At 56.5% G+C, this 12,068-nt stretch overlaps 1 protein-coding gene across 5 annotated transcripts in view; it reads left to right on the top strand.

The window, feature by feature from the left end:
* SH3PXD2A (SH3 and PX domains 2A) overlaps positions 1–12,068 on the top strand; it is a 247,748-nt gene that overhangs the window by 147,112 nt on the left and 88,568 nt on the right. The window contains exon 1 of one of the 5 annotated variants that reach the window (XM_070470107.1): positions 10,995–11,085. The exons of the other annotated variants lie outside the window; for them this stretch is intronic. The gene's annotated coding sequence lies outside the window, so the exon portion shown is untranslated. Of the gene's footprint in view, positions 1–10,994; positions 11,086–12,068 lie in introns of those variants that run through there. 5 annotated transcript variants of the gene reach the window in all.

The following is a 12,068-nucleotide window of genomic DNA, read 5'->3' as shown; positions in this document are numbered from 1 at the left end:
CTTTAGCACCACAGTTTGAAAGCATCAATTCTTTGGCACTCAGCCTTCTATATGGTCCAACTCTCACATCCATGTATGACTACTAGAAAAACCATAGCTTGAATCCTAAGTCATTGTGAACTCCCGGCCCCCAACCCAAGACACATGGCCAGAGGCTCCCTCTACACAGGCTGTTGAGTGAGGCCCCTCCTCACTCCATGCATGCAGCCAGGATGGGAGAGGCTGTTTGGACGGCCCCTGGCTGCATCCACAGGGAGAAAGGAGAAGGTTGCCTGCAGTCCCAGCCTTCAGAGCCCAGTGTTACACCGACCCCCTCTGGCCCGGCCCCCACGTTGCCCTGACAGGTTCTGCAGCCCAGAGGGGGGACGTGGCTTGCCTGAGGTCACCCAGAGAAACTGGATTGGCACCAGGTTTTTTGACTCAGAGCCCAGTGTTTTTTCCATCGCTCAGAAACTCTCCCAGCTGATTTCCAGAGCTTCCTGAGTGCTGGTGCAGAAGGACACCTGGAGGTCCTTGTGGAGACTTAAATCGGGGCCTGGCTGAGGGACAGGGAGGAGGGACCAGGGAGGAGGGAAGAGCTGGAGAAGTGGGAGCTGGGCTGTGGTCAGGTCGGATTTAATTAGGCAGAGGCAGGCTCCTGATTAGAGGAGGCTGCGCCTGCCAAGCCAAAGAATTCGAGCTTAAGAGCCAGGAGTGCCCCGGCCCCCACTACAAGCAGGAGGGGGCACCTGTGAAGTCCACAGAGCCCCACAATGCCAAGGGCAGGCGCCTCGGGATCCAGGGGACACAGGTCACCTCCTTGCTGGCTCATGGCACGTCTGGGTGGAGCCACCGCTCTGTGTTGGGCGCTGGGCAAGGTTGTGGCCACAGGAATCATGGTGGGCAGGTGGGGGGGGGGGGGGGGACACTTCATACCAGGGACAGAGAGAGATGGAGGTCTTGGTTCCGAATCCTCCAGCAGTAGATCTGAGGAGAGGACTGAGCTCAGGCAGCTTATTTGGGAGAAGAGACCAGTGAGGGAGTGATGAAAGGCGGGAGACACCAAGCTGCTGAAAGTGAAGCATTATCACAGCTACCCTGAGGGCGACCGGGGGCCTCATCCCCCAAGGAACCCCGGGAGCCAGCTGCAGGGCGGCCCCGCCCGAGGGCAGGGGTGCTGGAACCCTTCCTCCTGTGGGCCCTTCCCCAACCCGCCTCCAAACAGCAGGGGACACAGCTTCCCTTAAGGCCTGGGTGCCAGCACCCACATGGTCTTCCCCTGTGCTTAGTACTTCCGGGAGTGTCGCTGTGGTCTGCCACTGGGAAGGCTTGGTCTCTGGTCTCTGTTCCAGCCACAGTCTCCTACCCCTCCCCTGCCCTCTGCCCTTCCCCAGCCCCTGACCCTGCCCTTCCCCAGCCCACAGCCCTGCCCCAGCCTTTCCGTCTGCCCTCAGGTTCTCCTTTAATCCTCTCTTCCTCAAGAGCCCTCCCTTTCTTTCTCCACTTTAGCATCCTTATCCCTTTCTTCAGAGCTCTTAACCCAGTTTATCACTTGGCTTTATCCAGTTGTTCATTGTCCTCCCTGGGGCGAGGGATGAGTCCTGTCTTACTCAATGCAGCAAGCCCCAGGGCCTGGCACATAATTGTCGTTCAGTCGCCAAGTCATGTCCAGCTCTTGGCCACCCCATGGACTGCAGCACGCCAAGGCTTCCCTGTCCTCCACCATCTCCGGGACTTCACTCAAGTCCTGGCACCTAAGAGGTGCTGGCACATTCTTGCTGAGGACAGTGGAGGCGCTGCAGGGAATCAGTCAGAGGAAAGAGCAGCTGCGGGGAAGGTGGGCAAGCACCGCCCCACCGCGGCCTGGGCTCCGGGACTGGGCGCTGTGTCACTAAGCACTGAGGTTCTGGAAGCAGAGTGGAGATGACCGTGACTCTAAGTCTGCTTCAGGCCTGAGGGCCACCCTGGCTAAACACTCAGGTGGGCCTGCGAGGAGGGGCCAGTCCCCTGCAGTCCTCTCCCTAGGAGGGTGGGCCTGACCAGCGCACCTGGGACAGTCATTGAGTATGAGATGGTCAAGCAGGCCCGGTGTAGATGCTGACACCAGGAGAGCAGGGAGACCTTGGGGGAGGGGGTGTGGAGGTGGACAGGGAAGGCCACCAGAGTGAGCCAGGCCTCCGCCTGGACTTGGATGCTGAGGGAGGGTTCAGAGACAGATTGGGAGGGAGACGCTTGGGCTGAGGGAGGCTTCCAAGCAGGGGCATTAGGCAGGGGTGGGGGTTTTGGGGGCGGGCATGGGAAGACCAGAAGAGACTGAAAAGATGGTGATGGAAAAGATGGAAAAGGCTTAGGAGTGAGCCGACATCAAATCTGAGCTCTGCCACTGGGCTAGCAATGTGAGCGCTTTGTGCCTCAGTTTCCCCATCTAGACAATGGGGGTAATGATAGAACCTTCTTCTTAGAATGGCACTTGAAATAACGTGTCTGAAGCACATCAAGAGGAAAGTAATGAAAGTGTTAGTTTGCTCAGTTGTGTCCGACTCTTTGGGACGCCATGGACTGTAGTGTGCCAGGCTCCTCTGTCCATGGGATCCTCCAGGCAAGAATACTGGAGTGGGTTGCTGTTCCCTTCTCCAGGGGATCTTCCCGAACCAGGGATTGAACCCGGGTCTCCTGCACTGCAGGCAGATTCTCTCCCGTCTGAGCCGCCAGGGAAGCCCAGAGCACATCAGACTGTGCCCAGATGTTAGTTCTGAGCTCACACGTGGCCTTGTTCTCAGGGCTGGGCCTGAGAACACGTTTGGACATGGCAAAGGAGGTGGTCAGATGCTGTGGTCCGGTGGGGGAGGAGGGAGACACACTTGCCAGGATGATGGCCCAGACAGAGGACGGAGCACGGGAGACCCAGGCTGTCCTCATCAGTGGACAGAAAGTCACGAGGGTGGACTCTGCCCATCGAGACTGCTCAAGCCCTCTTGTATTTTATACAAACTAACACCCGCGCTTGTCCTGTGTGTGTGTGTGTGCGTTTGTGTGTGGTAATCACTCAGTTGTGTCCAACTCTTTGTGACCCCATGGACTGTAGCCTGCCAGGCTCCTCTGTCCACGGGATTATAACCCATCGATAATTATCACGGAAGACCTCCTGAAGGAAGTGGCATTTTCCACTGGGTTTTACTAGAGGGAAAGGGAAGGAGGGGAGGGCAGAGACCCACGATCTGCCTGCGGGACAACTCAGGATCACACCACAGCTCGGGCCAGTCCCTCGGAACCAGCTGGCAGCCTTTAGCCCGGTTGCCAGTCGTCAGGGCTCCGAGCACTCACTCAGCAAATGCCAGCGGTGCCCAGCCCTGTGCGAGGCCTGGAGACACCTCACCGTTCCTGCCTCACGAAGCCTACAGTGGAGGGGAGGAAGCAGCACAGGTATTAATAGTAAAAGCTATTAATAAGAAGGAAAAGAGAGGGTGCTGTGGTCGGCTGGGTTTGGGGGTGTCGGGAATCAGTACTGGGCTGGGCGCTGAAGGAGGGAAAGCAGAGAAGAGTCAGAGAGAGAGAGGCAGAGCCCAGGACAGCGTCAGCCCAGCGTCACGGTCCCCAGAGCTTACAAACGCTCCCCTGAGAGAAACGGCCTCTGTGGAGACTGTTAGCCTGCCCCAGATGCAGCCGGACTGTCCTGGCCGTGGACCCGTGAAGGCTCACTTCAGCCGCAGAGCCTCCGAGAAGCAGCAGGAGGCTTGGCCTGGGCGCCGGATGAGGGACCATTAGGATCAGAAACCACTGTGCCTCTGAGCCCAGGTGGTCGTGGATGCGCGCCACGGGTCATGTCAGGCTTCCTCTTCCTCACGGCTATGCTCACACCGAGCTGAGGCTGTGATAACAGAGTGTCTAGAACTTGCTGTCCTTTTGGTATTTCTGGCCCTGCATCCTCGTTTAACTTTCCTCTTCCCACCTACTCCTAACTAGCTTATCCAGCCGAATTTTATAGGTGTTCTTATCAACCACAAGATGGTGCATGATTTGAGTGCTCGAGTCAGGCGACTTGGGCTCACATGCTGTGTTACCTTGGGCAAGTGACATGCCCTCTCTGATCCTCCATTTCTCTTCTGTAAAGTGGGAGAAATAAGAGAACCTACCACACACAGGAGTGCCATGAGGATAAAATGAGCTGATGTGTGTCAGGAGCTTAGTTTGGTACCTGGCATAATGTGAATGCTTGAAAAGACATGACATTCTTGTCAGTTGTGGTATTAGTGCTAGTAACAATAGCGGTAGCAATAATAGTAGTGCACCTCTCCCTCCCACCTTTGGAGAGGAAGGCCTCACTCGGGGAGGGGTGGCCTGACCCCTTCCCTCCAATCCCCCTCCCATTTCCCACCATGCCCTGGGGTCCAAGGGCTCACGCCTGCTCCAGGGCCTCCGGGGACTCGTTGGTGACGTCAGTACATGCAGAGGCTGGAGGAGGTGGCCCAGGGCTGGCCCACTGGGAGCTGTCCTGCTGAACGGTGACTTTGCTGTAGTGGAGCCAGGCTGACCCAGAGGAGAAAGAGCAGGTTCGGTACTGACGGAAGGCTGCTTGGGGGAGGGCTGGGAGCCAGTACACAGGGCTCTCAGGCTGCCCCTTCCACAGCAAGGAGGACCCAGGCCTGCCTGGGGCCTGGAGCTGGAAGCCTCTGCCTGGGCAGAAGTCACATGGGGCCCAGTCTAGAACCCTGATTTTTTCAGTCAAGGAAACTGAGGCACAGAGAAGGCTGCTGTCCCCCAGGTCTCATGAACCCTACGCTGGGTGGTCCAGCTTGGTGTCTTTAATTTTAATTAGGTTGCTCAAAATGGTAAAGAATCTGCCTGCAATCTGGGAGACCCCGCTTCGATTCCTGGGTTGGGAAGATCCCCTGGAAAAGGACGTGGCAACACACTCCAGCATTCTTGCCTGGAGAATCCCAGAGAGAGAGAGGAGCCTGGCAGGCTATAGTCCATGGGGTCGCAAAGATTTGGACATGACTGAGTGACCAACGCTTTCACTTTTTCAAGGTTAAAAATTTAGTTCTTGGGGAGTCCCCTGGTGGTTAGGCTTCTGGGCTTTCAATGCCAGGGCCTGGGCTCAATTCCGGGTCAGGGAACTAAAATCTCATAAACTATATGGCGTGGTCAAAAAAATAATAATAATTCGTTTTTGCATCACATTAGTCAGCTCCTAAGTGCTCGACAGCCACAGTGGCCACCATCCTGGGCACTGCAGATGCTGTTTCCATCAATGATCACAGGGAATTCTATCAGGCAGCTCCAGGTAGGGCAGTACTAGGTGTTGGGGGCCAAACTGGGACACTTGGGGCGATTGGAGGTCAAAATCTGGGCTTTCTGGACAAGCTGGCCCTCCCCAGGCCGTGGAAGCTTGTGAGAAACTAGAGACGGCTGGAGGGCGCGAGTGGTGGCTCTTAGCACAGACAACCATGAGTCTGCAACCTTGCTTCCTTGCTAGCTGTGAGGCACCAGGCAAGTTACTTAAGCTGTCTGAGCCTCATCTGTAAAAGGGGCCTAAGGCATCTGCCCCAGGAACAACATCAAGCAGCTGTCAAGGGGCCTGGCACGTCTGAGTGCGCAGTGTTCACGCATTTGTGATACAGAGTTCTGGCAAACCTGGGAGACCATTCTCTTGCGGTCATAGGTGACCATGCAGGCTCCGAGAGCCCCTGCCCTCCCAGGCCGTGCAGGTGGGCCAGGCGCCTGGGAGAGGCCGGGGGCCCTCCTCTGAGCGTTCTTTCTCACAGTGGCAGAGGTAGGAACAGGCACAGCTGGGCCTTGGACGGGCTCCTGGGCCTCTGTGGGAAGCAGGAAGCCATTGGCCCAAGCTCCCAACTTTCCAACCCCAGCTCCAAATGAGACCAGGGCTGGGGAGTGTGGGGCCCACAGCCAAGAAGCAAGCCGGAGGTGTACTCAGCGGTGGGCCCCCGGTGTCTGTCACACATGCACACACACATACAACGCACACACACAAACAAGGCACCTCTGCAGTCAGGGCCACGGCAGCTTGGGAGCTGTCTCTGTCTCCTGAAGAAGTCCCCATCCTGCCCCCTGAACAGGGAGAACCAGAACCAGATGGGAACCCAGTTCTCAGTCCCAGAGCTGGTGTCGCCACTGTCCAGGGGAAAGTTTTTTGCTACAAACATCGCCTCTGGGTTCCTTCTTCTAAAGTCTGAGCCACTTTCCTTGGCTTGCGGTCCAGCCCCAGCTGCATGTCCTGTCCCCCCAGGCATTCAGACTCCCAGAGGCCACATGCACACACACGCACACACACGCAGGATCCCACATCCATTCCTGCCCCTGCACCTGTGCTCACATCATCCCTTCCACTCCAACTTTCCTTCCTGCCTCTGCTCTTTCCAAATATCCGTCTTTCACAGGTAGCTCTACGCTTTCCCCTTCCAGGTAGACCTCCCCACCCACCTCAACCCACTCTGACCTCCCTTTTCTGGGGAAGATCCCCACAACATGTCCTTTTGACTAGGCTTTGTAGCACCTAATCACAAGGTGACTTGCATGTTTTCTTTTGCTGTGTTTTTGTCTTGTGTCTCCAACTAGATGGTATGGCCTGTGAGGGCAGAATTGTGTTTCCCACCGCTTCTGCTCAGGTGCAAGGCTGTGTCTCTAGTAACTCCTCAGTTAAGACACTGATGGATGAGTGGGTGGATGAATGGATGGACAGATAGACAAATGCACTTGGAGAGAGACAGGGAAGGCCTCCAAACATGGAAGACCCTCCTTGCCCTTCTCTCCCGGGATTTCATGGTGGAACCCCATCACAGACTTTGTCACTGCCTCTTTCACCATTCACAACCCTCCCTCTCCTCCTCGGACTACATGTCAGTCACATCTGGGTGGGACGCCTGGGAGTGCGCACACTCTTTGTTTTTCCAGTCCTGAGCTGGCACCACGGATGATAGAGCCAGGCTCTTTCGAAGCCCATGCTGGTGAGGGGCCAGGCAACACTTCCTCCACCCTGGCTGCCGTCCACACTCCAAACCCAGTCCCTCTCGTGAACCCAGGCTGTTGGCCAGGCCCCACATGCCCGATGCCCTTCTAAGAGCTTTGCGCGTGATCCCAGGTAATCCCCACAACAACGGCAGATGTAGGTGCTCATTTCATCCCTTTTGACAAATGACACTCCGGAGAGGTTAAGAAACTTGCCTTTGTCACAAAGTGGTATCTGAACCAGGCTCCAGCCCGCTCACACTGCTAACCGCTGGAGGCCTGGAGCCGTCCCTGGGCTGGAGACATGCTCAGGGCCTTTGCCAGAGTGGTGAGTCCAGTCTTCGTGAGGAGACAGACAGACAGATGGGGCTTTGTCCTTTTGCTGTGGACGGAGCAACAGCAGAGACCCTCTGGGGTGTTCAAGAGACTAGTAGAAGAGCACAAGGCCTTGGAGGTTTCTGGGTCTGCGATCGCCTGGCATGGGCCTCTCTGAGACACAGCCTGGGGCTGGGGGGGAACTCTTCCCTCCCCAGGAATTCAGCTTTTCTGCCCGGGGCAGGAATTCCGGCCTCTCTGGACTGTCCACATGGCACAATGGGGCCCATTCTCAGAACCCTGGAGCAAACAGGCCCTGCGGAGAAAGGATGGATTCTTGTTGGACACAAGGGCCCTCAGTGCCATGATTTAGACCAGGGCACACATGGGGGCAAAGAACAGATTCATGCCCCCCGCCAACCCCCGTCTGTCTTCCCTAGAGGTCGCTGCCCCTCAACACCATTCGGTGCAAGGGCTCTCAAAAGCCAGAACAGAAGCCCAGCTGGGGCTCCGTAGGGTGGAAAGCTCCAGCTCTCCAGAGCCTCCTCACTCGGCCTCTGGAGCCACATTCGCTGTCTCGGTGTTTTGGTTTTACAAAGAAGAGTTGACAGCTCCTGAGGACAGTCAGAGAGGCCCCCTTCCATGGACGGGGAAACTGAGGGCTTGAGAATTAGTTGGTGTTTCTAAACCTTTTTCTGCCACAGTCAGAAATTTCACATCACAATCCAACGCAGACAGATGAGGGGATGAGTAGACAGACATCTGAAGCCAGGGTTCACAGAATCGTATTTCATCTTAGCTCTGGGTGACAAGATCATTTTGCCTCTTCTACCTCAGGGGTCTCCACCCCACCCGCCACCCGCCCCCACCCCAGGCTGCACAACAGGAGGTGAGTGGTGGACACGCTGAAGCCACCCCCCGCCTCCCACTGCCTGTCGATGGAAAAACTGTCTTCCACAAAACCAGTCCCTGGGGGCCAAAGTTTGGAGATGGCTATTTTACCTTTTAAACATGCTGGTGGGGGCCCACCGAGTTGGTTTCAGAACTCACTCATGGGTCACAACCTGGCATTCAAAAAGCGCTAGTTGGAAGCATCTTGCCCAGGTCTACTGGCCACGGAAGGCGCAGAGCCAGGCCCAGAACCGGCGGGGGTGGGGGTGGGCGGTGGGGAGGAGGTGTGGACATTCAGGCTCAGAGTCCTCACAGCTCTCCTGCCCGCCCCCTAGCTGTCCACCTCAGCCTCTTAACAAAAAACCTTCCCCCAGCCAGGCCCTGACCCTATCTCTCCTCCATTCTGAAACCTTCCAGATTTCGGAGCAGGACTTCAAAGCCCTACCCTTCCCCGCTCCGGTCTCCCCCGCCCCCCACCCCTAGCCTGGCCTTTTCCTGCCTGTCCCTCTGCTCACCAACCCTCCCCAGTAGTTCAGCTCCTCCTCTTCAGAGCTCCTTGTTCCTGCTTCTTGAACTTTCCCCCTCGCTACCCTCTCCATGGATCCAAAAAGGCCCAGCTCACAGCTTCCTCCTCCAGGAGGCCACCTTGGATGTCCTACAGCCCTGGGATCTCTCTCTTCTCTGCGCCTGGTGGGTAACCTCTCCTGTGACTCTCAGCATGGGCTGTCTCAGAATGTTACCTTTCTCACTGTGCTAGGTAGTTTTGTTCCCCTAATTTCACCCCAAACTTGCAGGCCAGAAGCACAAGTCACGTATTTCTCCAATGCCAGCTCAGGCCATCACAAGGCTGCCTCCTGCAGGAGCCACAAGGTGCTTACTGGTTAATAACAACAGTCAGAACCATTGCTACACATCTCAAGGGCTCCACGTCACTCCCCTAGCCAGGGTTGCATATCATCACCCCCCGGCCCCCACCGTCCCCATGATCCAATGATCCAGGTCCCACCCACGCCCCCAAGACTGCTTGGCTTTCAAGGTCACCGACAGCCATCTGGCAATCTGCAGTTCCCAGCAGCCGCAGCCCTGCAGACAGGCGTCCTGGGCCAAACAGCCAATGTCAGCCAGCAGACGGGGTAAGAACATCAGGCTGGCAGTGCGTGCATGTCCTCCTTTGCCAGGGCACTCGCTGACAGGAGCAACAGTGAGGGGGGTGGGGGAAAGGGGCAGAAGGGCACAGCCCTGCAGCACTCAGAATGCCATGAGGTGGGGACTCAGCATCCTTCCACACAGCCGGTCCGCCAGACTGGGCTTTCTCTCCTAGTCTCTCCCTTGTCTCGGGGGCTCTTCCTGGCTTTGCCTCTCACTCCGGGAATTCTCACCAGCAGGAGGGCTGCTTCTCCTGCCCGTGCGTCTCTCCATGCACCCCAGTCCCTGGCAGACCTCAACGTGGGGAGCCCTCTGGGTCAGGATGTCAGTGGAGCTTCATGAGCCCCGGCCAGCCACTTAAGCCCTCAGGACCTCAGTCCCTTCATCCACAAAAAGGATTAACACCACCTCTGCCCACTTCAGAGCACTGCAGGGCAAATATCTGCTCAAGAAAGGGAGGGGAAGCATGTGCAAAAACAGGTGGCCCAGACACAGGACCTGTTAAATGCCTTTCCCGCCTCCTCACTCCAGCCTCTCCCTCTTTTCTGTATCCAGCACCAGCCCCTTCCCTGGAATGTCCGGGGAAGGAGCACAGCATGTCTCACCAAGAGAAATGAAAGGGGGAACAAAGAGGAAAGCTGGCCTTTCTGAGTGCCATTAGCACGATCATCTCTTGGTTCGGGGCTCTGAGCATTTGCCGCTCCTTGGAGGTTAGATGCATTCCAATATATGAGTCCAGAGTTTGCCAGTTCCTGTGGATCAGTGTCACCTTGAAAATGAGGCTGTTTCTAGACGAGCCCTGTTCAAACATTGTGTGTACAAACAGGCTTTCCCTTTGTGGATGGCACCTGACAGACACCAGTGCTGAGTTGGTGTCTGAAAGCCTGAAACTATGCAGGGTAGTCTGGACTCACCCCTGCATGCTACTGTGCCGCCAGCATCATGGTGGGGTCCTTAAGAAGAAGTCCCTTCCTTTGGTTTTAGGGGGTTCTGCAGGGTCCAAGTTCAAAGAGCACTTGGCCATTTGGATAGCAACAGAGGTGGGGTCAGGTGCAGGGGTGAGAAAATAAGCATTTTCTGTGCCGGGCACTATGTGAAGCTCTTTAGGAGCACTGTGTGTTTCATGCTCCCCAAATCCTAATGGGTTGCTCCAGTTACTGTCCTCCTTCTGGACACAGAGAAATAGACGCTCAGGAGGTAAAGGAAGTAGCTCAAGATGACCACCAGCTAGCAAGTAGCAGAAAGCTGAACTGGAATCTGCTTCCAGCACTTTCCCTCATGCTGCAGACAGCAACATCCTACGTGAACTGTTTATGTCACATAGGCTGCAGAGGGGGAGTCCCCTGTTTAAATAAGGGAAGGGTATGATGCTGGGTTGGAGGAGCCCCACCCTTTTTCTCCAGCCAGGCCTGACCTGTACACCATCTGGTGATCAACTATCCTGGTTTGTCTGCGACCTTCCCAGTTTGAGCCCTGAAAGTCCTGTGTCCCAGTTTTGCCCAGGATGGTTGGTCACTGTGGCCTTGGTCACCCCCGGACCAGTTGCAAAGAAGACTGAGTGGCCTGACAGAGCCGTGTCAGGACGGCCTGGGAGGCCTTTTCAATTACATTAGCTTCTGGCGGCACTAGAGGGAGACGCCAGCCTCGCCTCCCCTCCCTTTCTCCCTTCCTCCCTTCCTGTGACTCCCCAGGAGATGGTGATTCAGCAGCAAGTCGGAAGCAGGCTAGACTGTGACCTACCGGGAGTGGAATTGCCAGGGGCGTGGGGGCTGTCAGCACCAGCTCCAGGCAAGAACTGAGCAAGGGTGGGAGGTGGAGAGGGGGTCTTGAGTTGGTGGGAAACTGGACTCTAATGGAGGGTCTGCTGTCCTGCCCAGGCCAGGACTGATTGCAGGGCAGCAGGAGGCAGGAGATCCCTGCCTCTCCCCACCCCGCCCCATGCCCTGGTATGTGAGGGATGGGGGAGTCCCAGCCACTGGATATCTAAGCTGCTTCTCAGCACATTCAGTGGCTAAAAATATGAAATGGCTTTGCTAAAAGGTGCCCAACCAGAAACCTCCAAGAGGTTTCCTATTAGGGCCGCCTCTACTCGGGCTGGAGGCCAGACCCTGTGGAAGGAGTCTAGGCCTGCCCGTCCCACCATCCAGCCCCAGCCTGAGCCCCCCATGCCAGGGCCTCGGCCTCCACCCTATTAACCTATGTGCTTCTCAGGCACCCAGGGCTGGCATTGCCCTCCTCCCCTGCACCCACTGGTGGCAGCATTTGGGGGTTGGTCTTGACCCAGAGGAGGCCCAGGTTCTCGGCCTCCATTCCCAGCCTCACCTACTCACTGCATGACCTTAAACATGTTGTCCAGCTTCTCTAAGCTTTGCTGTCCTCACCTGCCCAAAAAAGGAGACCACAGTATCCAGGGGTCCTTGAAGGGAAGGGCTTATCCTCTAGTTGAAGGACAGGCTGGCTGGGGTGGGTTTTGGGGAGTGGGCAGGGGTTGTCTGGAAGCTTCTTTGTCATCTCAAGCTCATTGTTCTTACTAAGCAAGATTTTCTTGAAGGTGGCTAGAGTCCCAGTGGAGCTTGTGGTTCAGGGACTGGGGTGCCCCCTGGCACCGATGCTGCCTACAGGGATTTCAGTGATTGAGCAGAGGCTGTGCTGGACCTGGGATTCTCAACCAACACTGGGGCAGCCTTGGGGGGCTCATCCGAGATGCAGACACTAGGTTCGTCAGCTCAGGGGTGGGGGGCCACGTCTGAACTTGTAACTCCGGCTCCCCA

Source organism: Odocoileus virginianus, chromosome 7 (assembly GCF_023699985.2).
Source record: "Odocoileus virginianus isolate 20LAN1187 ecotype Illinois chromosome 7, Ovbor_1.2, whole genome shotgun sequence".
Taxonomy (NCBI): domain Eukaryota; kingdom Metazoa; phylum Chordata; class Mammalia; order Artiodactyla; family Cervidae; genus Odocoileus; species Odocoileus virginianus.
The sequence above is the reverse complement of the archived record's forward strand: the minus strand, read 5'-3'. Positions and strand labels throughout refer to the sequence as shown.